Raw genomic sequence first — 18,074 nt, 5'->3', positions numbered from 1 at the left:
TGTTGTTCGTTTCAGCGAAGCAGCGAGGAGGTGAATCATTGGATTCATGCCCATAGTACTTGTTTGTGACTGAAATCAATGCACAAATAAAAGGGGGATAAGGAAGAAATAAAGGCTTATGGTTAAGGGATTAGGAACTTTCCTTTACATATTCCAGCAATGATAGAGTGTTTTGAGATTGAATGTGCCCCTATGAGCCAGCTCCTTCAAGTTTTTCTTCAGATTAATGGGCCGTGTTGGGAAAAGTGTGCAGCGAAGCATAGAGCATAAATAAGGTCTTTTAGTAGGCAGAGGTATGGCGGCTGTGGGCTCAGCGGACGGCTCTGTCCACACAGACAAAGACCGAGCGGTGATTTACTGGCCCTACATTACAGCTCGGCTCATACAGATAAAAGGGAAACGTGAAGAATGCCGTCCATGGCTGCAAGTGATCCTCCACAGTTGCATAAACCCTGAGCGGTGTCAGTGGAAAAGTTTCACCTCAAAGTCACTACAGTACTTGGAGAAGTTTTGATGTGTCTCTTTCCCTTTTTTTGTTTTCCGAAGCTCACAACTAGAAACGGGGTAATGAATCCTGTAAAGTGGCTGCTTTGTTGGCTGGATGATGTACTCTGTCTGGGTCAGAGTTTGAATTTAAGGTGTAACCCAATCTTAACCCGTATTTTTACTTTCAATTTCAGTGCAGCTGTGCAACTTAATCCAGCTGGAACAAAAAAAAAAAAAGACCTTCAGCTGGATGATTCACAAGTCTCCCCCATACAACACACTGACGATCTTATGAATTTACAGTTGTTAAAGCAGAAAAGATGCCTGGATATTATCATGACTTTCTGACATTTGGAAATCGTGAAAATAGCCGGCCTTTTCTTGCTCCTGAGATATTTTTTTTTCATACTGTATACTACTCATTCATGATGGGCTTGGGCGATATCATTTTTTTTCATATATTCATTCGTCTTTAATAATAAGTCATTGTCTCACATTGTAGTGACCTGCAATGCTGTGTAATGTCTTGATGGGGATTAGATGCATTAAACCTAAATATAACATTGTAACCCTGTGAATAGAGTTAAATACCATTAGTGATTCATTTCATCATCTATTTAGGAACACTTGAAACTTGTCTGTTTCACCTAATTTAACTGTAGAATGCTAAATGTTTCATGCCAAATGCATAAAATTATGTTGGTTACATAAATGAAACAGGAATAGAAAGCACCTTACATGAAAGTACATGACCTTTTTTGTATAATGTAGCCAAAAATGGATCATCCTTTGATGTATGTCATCGTCAAGGATTTTCTTTTTACAAACCAAGACAATAAACATATTTCCATTGTTCCCCACAGTGCTGAATATTTGGAAACCACTGGACAACAGCTGTTTTAAAGGACAGTAATACCAACCAGAATATATTTTCTCTTTTGAAGAAAAATATTCATAATATTCACAAAAGTATTTTTTTCTTTTACATTACTTGAAAAATGTAATTTTTCCACTACTTTTTATATCACCTTTTGTGTATTTTATGTCTTGATTATGGATGTTCATACATTTACATCCCAGGAGTAAATACTGTTATTACACCATCTAAGTGAACACACCGTGAGTTGGTTGTAAAATCTAATTTCAACAGGTGTCATATGACCTGCAAAAGTTGATAAAAACAAGCAGCATACATTTACTGCCCAAGTGAGTGGAAAAGTGTTTTGTTTGTAGTATTTCTCAACTCTTACTGGAGACAAGGTAAGTCAGCTATACGGGGAGAGATTACACAGTTCCTCCCTATGAGTGTTTCAGATTTCCCAGAGAAGGAGGGGAGCGCATATAGCAGTCGAGTTAATTTAGCATTAAGAGCAGGTCTCATTTTAAGTAACCCTGAAACAGTGAGAGCAGATGTTCCTCAACAGCTGGCTGCGGAACACTGCCGAGACGCTAAGAGGCGGTGGTGGGGTGACTATATCGTAACATACCGCAGTGGACAGGAGTCAGTGCACTTGATCCATGAATTTAAGTACTGAACAGTGGAACCACCCACTGAATACCACACACAGGCTCACGCACCAACACGCATTCGCCGGCAGAGTGATAGCAGATGGAGACAAAGAGGTGTTGAACTTGCGAAAGGGGGGAGACGCTAAGTGATCTAATCCCTTCTTCACGTGGTAAAATATATCACAGCCCAGATATGAAGCCGGTTTCTAAACATACGTCGTCCTTTTACAAATCATTATCAGCAGCTCACGAGGCCTGTGATGGAAATACAACTGCCACTCCACGTATATAAGTACGACAGAGTATCAGTGCCACTTACAGCAAGAATAAAGTCATAATATTACAAGAAGAATTTCATAGATTTACAAGAATAAAGTTGTAATTTAATCATAATAAAGTTGTACTTTTAACAAGAAAAAAGTCATATTACAAGAGTAAAGTTGTAATTTTAGGCTGTGTCATTTTAGAGGGGGAATATCAGAAGATCAGACGGTCACCTGTATTAAAAAAAGAATGTTTACTAAAGTTTTACTTTAGTAAAGGTTTCAAAAATGATGAAATACTCTTTGGTAACAACAGCACCACATTATCATCAAAAGATTGTGCAAAAAGAAGAAGTGTCTATTCCAAACGAAAAACCACATGGACATGGAGGAAATAACCTCTTTTGTGGAGGAGGAAATGACAGGTCATTTTTTTTTCTTTTCTTGAAATATTATGACTTTCTTCTCAATTACTACTTTTCTTCTAGAAATCTTTGAATTTACTTTTCTTTAATTTGGCCCAAATACTCTGTCGTAAAGAGTTTTATTAGCAGTATGCTTCTTCATCGGTAAAATACTTTTAAAAGTACTTCATTTTAGTAATTTAAGAGACTTTGGGTTCTAGATTTACTGGCTTTCATGCCAACAGTTACATTAGAATATCAATATCACATCTATGCTAAATATCTTTCAGTTACCACTTGCAGTACCTGTAAAGCAGTACCTGTAAAACAATAACAATAATTTTCCCCAAACTATTTTTGTACAAATCAAACAAAGAATATAGATACGTGTTAAAATTTAAGACAAACAGTTTAGCTGCTTCCCCCCCATTTACTGTCTTGTGCTAAACTGAGCTAAATAGCTATTTGATGTAGCTCCATATTCACCACACTGACACAGCAGAGATATTAATCTCCTCATATAACTAAAACATTCTTTCAATGTTTTTTCTCTCTAAGGTAGAACTTTAAGTTTTCACTGCAAAACCCCTCTCCGGAGAGATATCATATAACAGGGAATATCTGCTTTTTATTTAAGTAAAATATTGTTCCAATTCTTGGCAGGAAACCACTGCGAGTGAACTCTACACTTGATTCATCCGCACCACAGAAGAAGAGATGTGCCAACCGAAGCAGGTCTTGTTTTAGCAATCAACTGATGGAACAGCGGAGGGCCAAACAAGTCCGTGTGTTGATGGATCTCTGCAGCGGGCGCCATGATAAATGAACACGGTGACGAATGCTGTTAAACTTCACCGTGATCGGTTGCAGATCGACTCCGCCGATACACATGACCTCGCTCATTTTCGTGGGACAAATATTGTCTTTGCGAAGTGGAATGCTTACGGTGCAGGAGGAGCGTTACCGGAGTTTCCGTCGGAAAAAGTCGTTGTTCGCGGAGCAAGTTGGGGTGAGTGCTGAATGATTTTGTGTTGACTGAACTCAGCTCGCTCCAAGTGAATATCTTAGATAAGGACAGAGGGCTTGGAAAGCTGATGTTTTGTTCATGAAACTACATATACAGTATATATAAAATATTAGTTTAGAAGTAAGTCAAGTCACAGTATATTTGATGAATTGATGTTGGTGTTTTTGGAACATTTTTCACTTTATTACTGGTTTAAGAAGTTGGACGGATTGATGCTAGTGCTGCGTGATAGAAAATAAGTGTTAGATTGTCGTATTGATTGACATTTTCTCTAATATTTCAGTACAGCTTTACAGCTCTTCTTTGTATGTGGTCATCTGCCTATAATCCAGTCATTACACACACGACACATAAAAACTCCTCCTTTTCGAGGGCCTTTACATGATTATTTTAATCAAGCTTTTATTGATAAATGTATTATTTGTTTTGACTATTGAGTGTAAAAAAAACTTGAGAGAATCACAATTTTGTAAAGCCCAGGGCAACGCCTTCATTCTGCTCATTTTGTGCAACCAACACTAAAAAAACTTAAATATCTTCTCTGTGATATCAAATCCTCTCAAAACTTTAACAGGACAGTGTTTGCATGAAAAAAAAATATACTGAAACAAGCAATCATCCAATTATTTATCTATTTTTGCCATGCAATTTCAAGAATTTATTTCTAATACTGATCCCTGCACCTTTGAGTCTGACAGGGAATATAATCATGAGCATATTCAATTTGTGTGGCAGATGTTTTTATCCAATGTGACATTTTTTCCCCTACACTTACAGTAGTATTCAGCAGGAGGAGCTGGATGTCGACCCACAAACCCGTTGAATAATCTGTAGGAAGCTTGAGGATCTGCAGCAGAAAACAAAGGTACATGATACAACAGTTCAGCAGACAGTGTATATTTCTTTTAGGTATTTATACTGAGCTGAATCTCTTCCAACTTCAAGCAACTTTCTAGTGTTTTTACAGCATTTACATCTAGACAATGGCATAATAACAGTAACATTTACCGGACAAAAGGGAGTGCGTTAATAGCAGGTTACTTTTATTACTTTAAAGTGGAAATTAAGAAAACAGTGCAAGCTGTTATTTCCTAAATGGGTTATTCTCTAAATGGGATTTATAATTGTATGTAGAGCAGCAGAGTGGCCACCCTGCTGTTCTCATCAACAGCACAATCCCATCACTGGTTCCTCTAACTTGTAATTGCCTTGTAGTTGAATTCTGTGGGTTTAACTACAGAGTGACATAAGCTGTAATAGAGGAGTGTGTGGGATTAATTCTTAGATAAGGTGCTCAGTACACTATGTTTTACAGACCTGCAGGGACTTTGTGCTGTAATCCTGTGTGGAGTTTACCCACAATATGTAATTCAGCCACAAGGGGGGGCCCACAGTATTCAGATTAGTTCACATGAAACACACTCACAGACGGGCTCTTTATCTCTTTCGTTTAAGGCGTGCATGGAGGCCCATTTGACAGGTTCACCACTGACGATAAGAAGATGCTGACGTACACATAGCCTCACAACAGACTATGAATACAGAATGGATGCATTCGTTTGACCATTCAATATACGGTGGCAGTTTGTCTCCGTACAGTGATGTAAGGAGGTTATTCTTCAGACAGTAGAGGGAGACAGCAGCTGAGAGTCTGTCCAGACACGAGAAGAAGAACTAGTGGACAAACTAACAGGCTGATCCATCTTCCACACAAACATAATCCACGTCTTAGAAATTCAATTCGTTCATCATTACATTACATCACTATACGGCATTGAATGTCAACTTGTAAGTGTTTCCTCATTGGGTGTTTGAATGGTACATTGTGTTACTGTTCGTCTGTGCGTGTTAACTGTAAAGGTCTGCAGTGGCTGTTTCAGATACAACCATACAATTATACAAGATATCATACAAGATTAAAGAAGGGGGCCTTTTTTCCACTTTCTATACACAATTAAGTCTGAGTCATGACATGTGTTGCACATCGTTTCTGCAGTCTCCCCATCCCTCTGCACTGTTCCACTGATCACAAAGAAACACCAGAGGAATCTACAAATCCACATGTGCTGCGAGCAGCGATGTAGACGCACGCTCAGAGAGTTAAGTCCCTGTTTTGCATACAAATAGATCCGATCCAGACACGAGTGATCAGATAAAGGAGCGATCTGCAGATGAAGAGTAAGAGCTCGAGAACTAACCCCAGATGAGATGGTTTCAAAGCTCTCTCTCATCGCAGCTCGCCTCGGGCGCAGAGTCGCCTGCAGTGGAGGAAGATGCAGAGGAAAGTGCAACGCACATCTAACCGATCACATCCTGAGGAAGTCAGTGAGGCACTGAGTTGGATCAAATCTTTTATACTCTGAAAACTTAAATATGAATTATTCTTTAGCTTAAGTACACATGGTACAAATGTCTAACTTCCCTATCTACAATCTTAAGATAAGAAAACGGGGAAACCAGTAAATAAACATTCAATAATGAACTCAAGTGTTTATTTGCTTTCCACACTGTGCAGATTTATTTTCTTTATATATATATTTATGGGTAAAGGCAACATTTTGAGTCCAGCAGCCAAATGGCTGATATGACAAAGAGCAAGATTCTGTATACATGAACAGAGCTGTTTACATGACTGACGTCATTATATTTATGATTCATGATAAGATACATAATGAAGGTAAAACACATTATCAGTCCCTGAAAGAATCAAAAACAGTCAAATATACCTGAGATATAGAAGTACGGCATGACAAGATACATCAATACACAATTCAATTGACCCCACTCCACCAGCCACATCACATTATTAGAAAAACACATTTATTTCTAACATAATGCATTTCCTTCTCCTTTGAATCGTCTCGAGTTTGGTATGTTTGGATTTTGCTTGTAAAACTTTCTGCCTTTTAAATAACATAACATAACCATCTATTGACATTTTTCAGGACTAGATATTTTTTGTGGGATTACGTCTCGATTCTTTCAGACACTGATGATGTATAGTATATTGATTATGTATCATGTATTGTACAAATAATGACTTCAGCATACTGTTACTAGTTTAATGTCCATGTGTGTGATCACGACGACGGGTCAAAATGTTGACCTTTTCAACACAACTAAATAATCCAGTGTCCACTTTATTATTATTTCCCTGAAGCTGTCCTCCTGGTCTGAACAAAACACTGGATGTGCACACACGACTACCTCTCTTAGCTTTACCGTCACCCTGCTCTGCACTATTTGCGGTGATGGGACTCACTAATTGTAAATACGCAGAGCTTATCAGCACGTTTCTGCCGCTGCTCTCCGGTCAGGTTCTCTCAGTGAGATACACTCTTGTTTATTAACGCAGTTTCAGGATATTCTTCCATTCAGTTCTTCACCCGGCTGATAGTATTATTTCTTTTCTACTGGGATGTGCAGCGAGCAGATAAGTGAAACTTATTTGCATCAACACACTTGATATTTTGATAGGGGGGCCTCTCTATTCTTTTTGTATCCGGTCCCGATGATTAGGTTTCCAGGAATTTTCATGAAACACCATTTAAGCGTGGCTGATAAAGCCTCCTTTGGACAGAGATAAGAGCCCATCCACACAAATTATTGATCTGTTTGAGGAAGGAAAGCTGGAAGGGGTAAAGCACTTGTCAAAGCTGTACCCAGGAGGGAAGAGGTTGAGAGAGAACTGAACTGCATGCGAAAGTGAAGAGGAGACAAAAGATCTGCATCGAATCATTTGTTTGAGCTTTAACTGTGAGTTAAACCATCTTTCCTCCTGTGCCACAAAGCGCTTTTCGGGGCAATATTTTTCATCCTTTAAGCGACACGTTGCGTTCTTCCACGCGGCACAGATGCAGGCAGGGAAATGTGCACCAAGGCAACATAAACAAACATGGAGGAGAGTGAACAGCACAAAGACCCGGATTATTCCAAACAGGCGAGGGCAAAAAAAAGGAGCTGTCTGATCATTCTGTTTCTGAAATTTGATTTTTGCAGCAGCCAGCGTGTTCCCACCACCAAAGCTCTTCTCCTTAAGCAGCGCAAGCAGCCGTGCCTTCATGCTACAGACATACATAATATAATAATCCAACATCTGCAGGACAAGTTAAGCTAAATTGCCTGTGTCCCGATCCCATGTGAAGCGTGTACCGAGCTCAAAGCAGAGCACAAAACCATGAAACTGGACCGCGGTGTTTCGCTGGAGCTGGGGGGGGGGGGGGGGGCTTGTCGTGTCGTGGCATGCCAACAGTGCACCCGTGCTGCGTGCTAGATGGCAGACACACACTGGGGGCCGATGCACATGACCTTCTGCTATCAGAGCAGACACGCTCGTTTATCACCGCAACCTTGAATCATTGTTTTACTCAGCTTGAGCCCTTATGCTTCTGCTCAGGCAAAAAAAATGGAATAAGTGCATTTTGGTTTGAGGCGGGAGCAGGACCAGGCGGGAGGGCCGCTCCCCCTCAGTTTACCACCTCTGTTACTGAAATCCTCTCCACACCGTGTCCACAAAATGTGCTTCGATTTTTTTTTTTTCTTTCTTTCTCTTGTATCTTTTTTTTCTTCCTTCTAACAAGGCTTTCTTCGTCTGGCTGCACCCTCGAAACAGGGAACCGTTTCACCTCACAGGCTCCTTCCTTGCATTGTTTTGAGGAGATTGGATTTTTCATGATGGAGCTGGGTTACAGCTCATAAACATGATGAGGATTCTTTTCTTTTCTGTGTGTGTGTATGTGTGTGTATGTGTGTGTGAGAGTGAGTGTGTTAACTGTATGCACTGCCTGTGAGCTACATCTGAGACAAAGGACAGTGAACGCTCTTTAGAAGTAGAAGCTGGCGGATCACCCTCTGTTTCACAGATCTGCTGCAGAGTGACAGCAAAGAGGGACAAAATAGAGCCGACAGTGAGGACAGGCCAGTGATGTTCCGTATGAAGTAGATGGACACAAGGCTTTGTGAGTAAAAAAGACCCTTGATATGAAATAAGTGTGTCATTTTCTTAAGAGAAACATGAAATGAATCCCTAACGTGCAGGAGTAACACACGACTTGTGTGTCCCCAGTTCCACATAAGTATACTTTGAAAAGTTATCCAAAGCATATACCTATATAGCAATCCACCACAGAATAATTCAAGAAACGCAAGCTGAAGCGTCTGACGCGGCCCTCACAGTCCCCTGGTTCATGAAAATCTGTGAGTAGAAGCGTAAAATTGTCTCAGACCTTGAAGTGATTTGCAGGAAGAGTGTGCGAAAAAAATTCCTAAGTCGAGAATTGAAAGAGTCTGAGCTGGCTACAAAAAGTGTCTGAAAGGTGAATTTGGTCAAACATGGAATAAATTTAAATATTCAAACTGTAATAACCTGTTTGAAGTCAGAGTTTAAATACTTCAGGTGCAACAGACCGTTTAACCTCACTGTTATGATTTGTTTTCAGCGCGGACCATCGCACATCCTATTGACCCGTCCGTAAAAAGTATTGGCCTTTCATTAAACGAAACTAATCAATATAAAATGGACTAGGACACCAGCAAGCAAAGCCGTGCTGATTACATAATCCCAATCTGAAAGCATGTTGGAGTATTTTGTGTTCTTCACTGCAGAAGATAGAATTACCAACAAAGATGAGGCTGCAAAAACCTGTTTGACGACTTTGACTGTCCGACCTTCTCACTATAACAGCTTGTATCGGTAAGATCCATCCATCCATTATCTTTACTGCTTTCTCCATTAAGGGTCAATCCCAGCTGACAGTGGGCGGGGTTCACCCTGGAGAGGTCTCCAACGTATTGTATTGGTTAGAGGGCAAGCATAAATAAAATAGCGCTTAGCGTGTAGGAGACACTGTATACGACAAGTATCCAATATACCACTGACTCAGCTGACGCCACAGTCAAAAATGCACAGGATGTATTATGAAAGCTGAATTTGAATATGTTTAATTTAGAAACTTTTTTCAAACATAGAACTGAGAACTGAAACTCCCTCTGACGCTGCAGACGTGGACAGAGGAGACTATGCTCAATAATAACACGGCTCTGTATAACAGCAGACCTCGCGTGTTTCTGTCCTGTTTTTTAATTCTCAGCCTCTGACGAGTCTGACAGGCAGAATAAAGCACGTTTTAACAGCTCAGTGATTAATAGTGTAGCCGGTGAATAGGTATTTCAGTGTCAGCCGAGTGGACGTGAATTGATTGCGTTGCCGTAGCCATTCTTCCAGAGTGACAGACAAACAGCCCACTTCAACCAATCACACCCACTTCCTGCAAAAAGCGCTCAAATTTGTGCACATGATTCACTCAACCCATCACTGCGGGGGGGGGGAAAAATGCAGGAATGATATTCAAGGTTGCACTTGGGTATGTAAAATGAAAAGGTTTAGAGTCTGGTGGGGAGGGCGCAGAGGGCGCAGAGAAAGAGAGAGAGAGAGAGAGAGAGAGAGAGAGAGAGGAAGGAGCAGGGGGGGGGGGGGGGGGGGGGTCGGGGGGGGGGGTGATGGATAGTCCAACTTCCTGCAAGAGAAAGGTTTGATTAATGGCCGTCCACTCGGCAAAACACACCAGCTGCGAGGGGAGATAAGTACCAATACAAAGAGCAAATTACTGTCTGTACAGTAATAATTAACCTCAGAGACCCACACACACACAGGAAGTACATGATTCCCTCAGAAACAGCTTCACTTCCTCTCACAATAACGCCATCCCAAAGCACGGGACAAAACAAAGAAACAAATAAAAAATGATCTCCTTTAGCACCGAATCTTTGTTTTAGCTCCAGGATTTAAGGCTTTTTTTTACGGCTGGAAGAGCAGTTCCCGAAGATGTACGAGCAAATTACTGGCAGGACTTATTTGAAAAGAGGGGCTCTATTGTGGAAATGACTGTCAAAACACGGCTGCCAAGCTCATCTCCCGGTGCAGAATGGGTATCCAAACAGTCTTCAGTGAGATATATGGAGTGGAATAATTGCTTCTTGCGCGGTGGGCAGGATGGGATACAAATAAACAAATTTGGTTTTTTTAGGCTTTGGACTCGCAGTTGCGACTGGTTCAGTTGTGAGCGAAAGTGACGATCCAGCTGGAGGAGCCGAGGAGCGAGATGCGTGCGTGGAAACGCGCTGCAGAATGCTTCCCGCCCGTGTCCTGATGCTTTTACCAATTATTTTGATCGGCCTCGTGAGAAACACAAGCAGGTTTGAGCAAAAATACAGAATTTTCCCCATCTGCACTAACCACTCACAGTGAATGTTCATAATTATACTTCATGCCTTCACGTTCCCAGTGGCTTTTGAACCCATGAGCCCCTCACACCCCGGGCCCTGCCACAGCGCAGTCAGTCTCTGATAACAACTAATGACTGTGGCGGTGAATTCTTCAGCCATAATATTAGTGCAAGGCGAGCTGATTAGAAACATGCGTCTGAGGTTTTGAGTGTCAGAACAATTTATGGGTGCCTCGCTGATGACCTTTCCACTCGCCGTGCACACCCCTGTCTTACATCACTCCGGCGGCGACCCCACTGAGAGATCACCGCTATTTCCTACAACACACTCAGAAGCACGGCTCAATATGACCGGCGTAGCTCGCTCAGTCGTTTTCGGGTGGCGTGTATGAAAAGTGTTACAGTGAGCGTTTTGTGAATTTAAGAATGCATTTATCACGAAACTAAGAAAGGCGACAGTTTGTTGTATGTTAATTGGGGAGAAACGTATTTGTCGTTCTGTCCACTTGAAAGAACATCTGCGGAGAGTTTCGGTGGCTTTTCATGAAAATACTGAATCTTTTGACATTTCTCTGGAGGATGACACACAACACTCCGATACAAAGCTCTGATAAACAACCAAAATGTTTTTTGTTATGAACTCTAGAAAATATGGCAGTTCCACAGCAGCGCATCGCTTGTTATGAAAGGAAACTTTTCTCATTTTCACAAGATCGATGTCACAATATAAGAAATCTTTCACGTTATTAGGGACATATTTTACCATCATTCCTTTTCTTTTACAAGAAACTTTTCTCGTCAAAGCTACATAACAGCTTATAGCAGCATGTTATGAGAAAAGTTCTTTTTATTTTCCCCACTAAAATAGTGGGGAAAATATATGGATAAAGATAAAGTGAAGCAGTTTCTTGTTATAAAATCATGGTGGCATCAATAAAATGCCATAAGATTCCTTGGATTCAATCCTTGAATTCCACATAGTAAGAAGCCCAAACTGCAGATGAATCCTTCCTTGTATACACTTCACAATAAATGTGGACATGGGCGTGAATCATGGGCCACTCAATTATTTCAGTGTAGGTAAATAAGGTCCATTCATCTCCCCAAAGTTTTTATTAGAATTCTTTGGTAAATTATCCAGTGTGATAAAATTAATCACAGGAGATTAACGTTTGATGACCAGAGTGGAAATACCACAGCCAGCTGGATAATAAGAGCAAAATGCTGCAATTTATCTCATTAATTGTCATCCAAGGCTCTTTGCCCAAACCATTAGTGCACATTTATATTTTGTAGAATGTATTTCATAGATCTTATCTCTGTTGTTTAGCTTTGTCAGTATTACAGGTCGACTGATGTGGACGTGTACTCAAACTCAAGCATGCGAGCGACTCAATCTGCAATTCTATTGTTGAAGACTGCAAGCAAGAAAACTATTACATAAACTACACAAAATTACATTTTTGCGAAAACAGTTTGTCATGTCTCCAAAGTGCGGCCTATGTGCACTGCAGAGCTAAAAACTAATAAATGATTCTAGTATATGAAAATTTCGCGAGAATCATGATTGATTTCATGTTCATTTACCAAGCAAAAATACCCAACGTGTTGGTTTCTGCTCCTTAACTGTGAGCATTTGCTGCCGTCCTCTGGTTTCTATGATTTTCCCATTAAATAACCTTGTGCTTTATTTCCGTTGAGTGGACCAGATAAGCAGCCAGAAAAAGTTGCCTTGGCCTCTGGAAAAATGTGATTAGCACTCCTCACAATTTTCGAGTCAAAAGACAGAAAAAGGAATGCGCAGAAAAGAATGGCTGCACGAAAAAAGCAAGAGATTTTAAAGTGGATTTTGTTCTGATCAGAAAATCCCCCAATTTAATGAAATATAGTTTCATATGGCAACAACATGGCCACAACAAAGGCATTTTTGTGATATGCGACCGTTTGGAGTGGTCAGCAGAAAGGTAGGAAAGCGATGATTGGGGTCTCTACATTTGAGGCTATCTGGCACCAACATGTGGCAGCTGAACCGCAGGGAGATGTGGATGTAAAACAGAACCGTGTGCACGTTGTGAGGCCGGACGTTTGTAGTGGCGGAGACCTCTCGCGTTCACTCCTAAAGCCTGACCTTTCCTGCGGCCCACCGGCTGCTCCATGCCCACCCCCGTAGGTTCTGTGCTCATAGAGATAATCACCTCACAAACGCGTGTCCGGCCTCCACACACACACACACACACACACACACACACACACACACACACACACACACACACACACACACACACACACACACACACACACACACACACACACACACACACACACACACACACACACACACACACACACACACACACACACACACACACACACACCGTTTCTTTTGGATCGCGCGCGCACACACACGCGCACAATATTTGACAGGCCTCTTTTCACTGAGGACTGAGGAGACACTGAGGCAACATGAAGACTTTTTTTGCCCTCGTTCTTGTTTACTGCGGTTTCTGCCACCTCAGATTAGGCTGGTGGGTGTTACTGTGAGATGTGTGGGAGGGAGGCAGCGCTGCTCTTCATGCTGGTTTCCTTACACTCCTCTCTTATTAATGAGAACCTCTAAACAGCTGCCTTAGCGGGAGGGGAATAGATTTCAGCAATGCCCCAGCAACTCTCAACAGTGTTCTATCAGGAAAAAGACATGAGGCAAATGGAGATAGAGGAAAGGCATTAAAACTAAAAATAGTGCGGCGCCTTTCTCCCAAAGTGAGGCGGGAATTAGGTTCCAGCCCTGCATGAAGCTTGGTGACAATGCAAAAACACTGTCATATATAAATGGGGGGGCGACACATTGTGGCGCTTCCTCAGTCGTGTTTGATCACAGCTAAACATTGAGCTGTGCGTCGATGTGAGGAGTTATTTCGGAGGGGGCAGGCAGAAGTCGGAGCCCATAACGGCACAGTGGAGGCTCGGCGCAGAGATGCCCCTTTGTTTGTTTAAAGGGCAGGAGAAATCGATGGCCCCGTTTTTTGAGGCATGGCTTTGACCTCTGGCGGTGACACCTGTATCAATCACGGGCCGGCTTCGTTCTCTGCCTCGCTGCTCGTCACATTTGTCTCTGGCGCCCGCGGCCGCGGAGGGAGGCTGTCTATCCGCTCGGGAATGTCAGTCGGCACCCCTCGCCAGCTGTCAGCCGACACCATGCAACACGTAAACAGCTTCAAAATGTGACGAGAACAACTCGAGGAGAAATCTATTGAAGGAAGAAATTGATTTTGGAGGAAGATTTAAGCGGTTGGGGGGGTTTCGAGGCTGCAGAAAAAAAAAACTATTGAATACATCTGAAATGATTTAATAATATTCTGACAGCTCTCTGTTGAAAGGATCCTTAAAGTTGAATTTATTCTAATGTGGTATTGTTTGGTGTCGTTTCTGTTATCTTGGGAAATGCAGGCTGAATTTCATTGATAATACAGAACGGAAATCCAAAATCCACAAGAACAGACTTGTTTTCATTGATGATAATAATAATACATTTCATCTGCATGTCTTACCCAGGTTGGAATACCTGCATATCATCCAGCTGATGTGGCAGTCGGACAAATGTTTGTATAAACGTTCCTCTGAGCTTGATTGTTCTCCAAAGATTTTGACATTTATTGTCACATTAACTTAGCTCATTGAAACGTTGCTTTGAAGCCAATTAAAGTAGCTGCACAAAGTCTTGTGAACATTTTGAACAGCAGACATGAAATGAATTTTCTATTTTGCATGTCATTCTAGATTTTTAATGTAGCAGAACAGGAGGGCGAGTTTCTTTTTTTGGATGAACGACAAACCTCCTGCACATGCAAATGAACACATCAAAGACCAAAAGTCCTCCCCGAACTTTCTCTGCTCACTTCCAGGCCGCAGACGATTTTAAAAGCTGTTGAATATGCATTAACGTATGCAAGCGCCCATTTCACACACCCTCAAGAAAACAAAGTCAGGCCAGACAAAATTGTCCAAAGGGTTATTTGGATGGAACTGCATGCAAACTCAGTGTGGTAGCAACCAGGCTCTCTGTTAATCTGCATGTGGGGCGGCGCTCGTGAGGCCACATCGTAATCACCCGCAAAGTTCGCAGCGATTCCAGGACTCCTGCCTTGCGTTTGAAAGAGAGGGATGATTCCCATTATGGAGTAATTAGTCTTGTTGTCACTACCGGACCTTGACAGTGAATCCACTTGCTCGGGGCTCTAAAGGGATTTGGGTGTTTGCTCCTGCTGAATCACAATCAGCAGCCTATTGGCTTCACCTTTTATACCAAGGACAACGCTCTCACGTTTAACTTGCACTGCTCGTGCAAAGCAACAAAGACATCATGGAAAGTAAGTAGAGCTGCAACAGTTAATCCATGACTTGATTAGTAATCGGCTGCTAAATTAAGGTAAAAAAAAAAAAAAGGTACAAATCCTCTGATTTCAGCTTCTTAAGTGTGAATATTTTCTGACTCCCTTGCTCCTCTGTGACAGTCAACTGCATCTCTTTGGTGTGTGGACAAAACAAATCATCATCTTAGGGGGTTTGGGAAACACGATCGACATTTTTCAACATTTATGACATTTCATGGACCAAACAACTAATCTAGTCTATTAGCATTTTGGAGAGAGAAACAACCTTCATTTGTTAACAAGACTGTTATTGTAAGACATTGTATATTGTACGCTTGTACGTGTTGTGAATAGTTCTCACCGGCCCTCCGTGTTCTTCATTTCAAATGATAAATAAAATAAATAATATATACTGTACGATCATATCACAGACGCCTCACAACAACCAATCAAGTGTTTGTGATGTTGAGCACCGGTATATAATGAGCTATAACTTAATTCAATCATCATTATATACTTATATATCTGCTTCATGTCAGAGATAGATGGTACTGAAAATTTCTACTCAATCTGTTTATTAAACTATATTGTATAAAAGTCTTTGTTCAGCTAACAGTTGTGCTCATACTAACATTTTCCCTTAGAAGCACCTGTAATAGGAAAGTGTCTCACTGGTCTGGTTGACTGAGGCTCACGCTTCAATCTCCAGAGATCAAACCAGCCTGAGACCTTTAGTCTTTTTTTTCCCTGCAACCCCTCCAATCTCTTTGTTCAGTGTCTGTGAAGTGGCAGGCAAACGCCTTAGTTTTCCTAGATGTATAAATTATTATAAACTTTTACTTTTCTTTTAAAAAGTGTTATAAGAAATCTCAAATTGAAGCCTGGGTTAAGAGACGCCTTAAAAACAAGTTAAATTCTCAAAGGCAAGTGTTAGTGTTTTTGCTCTCATCTCAAGTTTTAAATTCTTGCAGTTGTATTCGCAGCGTCAGTGAATCTCTGAAGTTGTGGAATATCAGACACCGGGGTCAATTATTTTCAAAGTCCTCATTGAAGTCTCCAGCTCTCGCCTGTTCACGGCTATAATTGCCACATGTAAGGTGCAGAGTTCTATTGCTTCTTTGTGGATGAAATCAATTTCCCTACCGGGTGATCGCAGAGTGGGGATAAGGATTTTGCAGCGGGAATACTTTGCAGCTAATGTACTGCAGGTTCCAGTTTCACCTCTGTAATTTTCGTATTGATTTCAACATAATTATAGCTCTCCTATGAGACAAAATCCATCTGGGGCTTAATGAGAGCACTTCATGTGCAAATGGTCTCATTGTTATTGTGAGATATCAATGTGAGTGATGACGTCACCAGACGGCTGTGACTGTTATCACTCAGTAGATGGGTTTCCAAGCGTGTGGCGGAATACAAACCAGAGTCATTGAGAGCTTAATATGAATCAAAAGGAGGTGTTGTTTTCGTCCACGAATCGCAAAAAGTTAATAAAAAGAAAATGTTACATATCGGAAAGGAGTGGACCGTATTATTTCAGAGAGCATTATGAGCCATCTGGTCAGAGACCTGGTTTTTAGTAGGAACCACCTATTTTAAGGTGAGAAAGCTCACACATTTGTTTACTGCATGTTTATGGCTGTTGAAAATATATGTAAGACTGGGATGTTTTGGGTTTAAACGTTGCCGACAGCTGATAAAGGTGCAAACTGATGGAAAACATCTGGGTGAAAAACGCCTCACGTTGTCACCTTTACAATTTTCAGCATTTCAACATTTTAACTCAAATTATATTTCATGCACTCTAAACAGTTATTTTTACTGGTTTCCCCGCAAACTGCTTCATCTATTCAGTGAGAATGTCCATACAGAATATGAAGTATCATGTAGCTGTAGCAGTAAGTCTTTTACCTCCTGATACATGTGCATCCTCGGTTTGTATTTGCCAACAGTAAACTGGTGTCATTTGAGCAGTTGAGTCCCGCCTGCTGTGAACTGTTGTCGGATGTTACTTCTTTTCACCTGACACTGAATCCAGGACACAAAAGCCGGATGATCTACCTTGATCCGAAACACACTCGAGAGACTCTGGTTTTGTACGAACACTGCTGTGGTCATGCGTGCCTGGCAGAAACAATGATGCGCTGTACTTGAAGGAGAGTGATGAAAGAATGAGCCGTCAGTCAAAACGCAGCGCTTTTCATAATTACTCCTTCACTGGCAAATGTAAACAAATCAATATCCCACAAAGCTTTGTTTCATATACTAGGCGCAGCTTTCCTGCGATGCTCTTTTTTTAGTACTAAATCAAATCTATAGCGTTTAGCTGTAATTGTAAATGAACGGCTCCCCAGTATAAAAAGCCTATTTTAGACTGACTCAATTTCGCAGATCTTTCTGCTGAAGCTGCTCGCGCAGTGCGAGATGCGGCTGGGTAACTTTTCCAAGCTTTTACAGTACAATGTTTACTTGATCCTCATCACTGGAAAAAAACCCACAAACTTCTCCTGACAGTTTGTGCTGCACGGCTGCACGGCTGCTTCAACAACCACCAATCTCAAGCTCAGACTAATGTCTCTCTTTATTTGCCTTAATGCTTAATGTCTCAGAAACGGGAGGGGGGGTCTGTATAACTAAACAATGAAGTCTGCGGGATGTGGAGAATCAATACCGTTTGTTACTACAAAGTGAAATCATTGTGTGAGGGTCATTGATTCCCAATAGGTGCAGGATTCACTACAGTAGCTCCTGCAAGGCGCCCTCACTTCTCTCTTTAATTGTCTCTCTAGATG

The 18,074-nt window shown here is 41.3% G+C and overlaps 1 long non-coding RNA gene across 3 annotated transcripts in view; it reads right to left on the bottom strand.

The window, feature by feature from the left end:
* LOC118319310 overlaps positions 1 to 18,074 on the bottom strand; it is a 128,532-nt gene that overhangs the window by 56,326 nt on the left and 54,132 nt on the right. For all 3 annotated transcript variants that reach the window (XR_007031450.1, XR_004795946.2, XR_004795947.2), the window contains one exon: positions 4,465 to 4,536. This is a non-coding gene — a long non-coding RNA (uncharacterized LOC118319310). The remainder of the gene's footprint in view (positions 1 to 4,464; positions 4,537 to 18,074) is intronic.

Source organism: Scophthalmus maximus, chromosome 9, assembly GCF_022379125.1.
Source record: "Scophthalmus maximus strain ysfricsl-2021 chromosome 9, ASM2237912v1, whole genome shotgun sequence".
Lineage (NCBI taxonomy): Eukaryota > Metazoa > Chordata > Actinopteri > Pleuronectiformes > Scophthalmidae > Scophthalmus > Scophthalmus maximus.
Note: the sequence above shows the minus strand (reverse complement) of the source record. Positions and strands in the feature narration are given on the sequence as shown.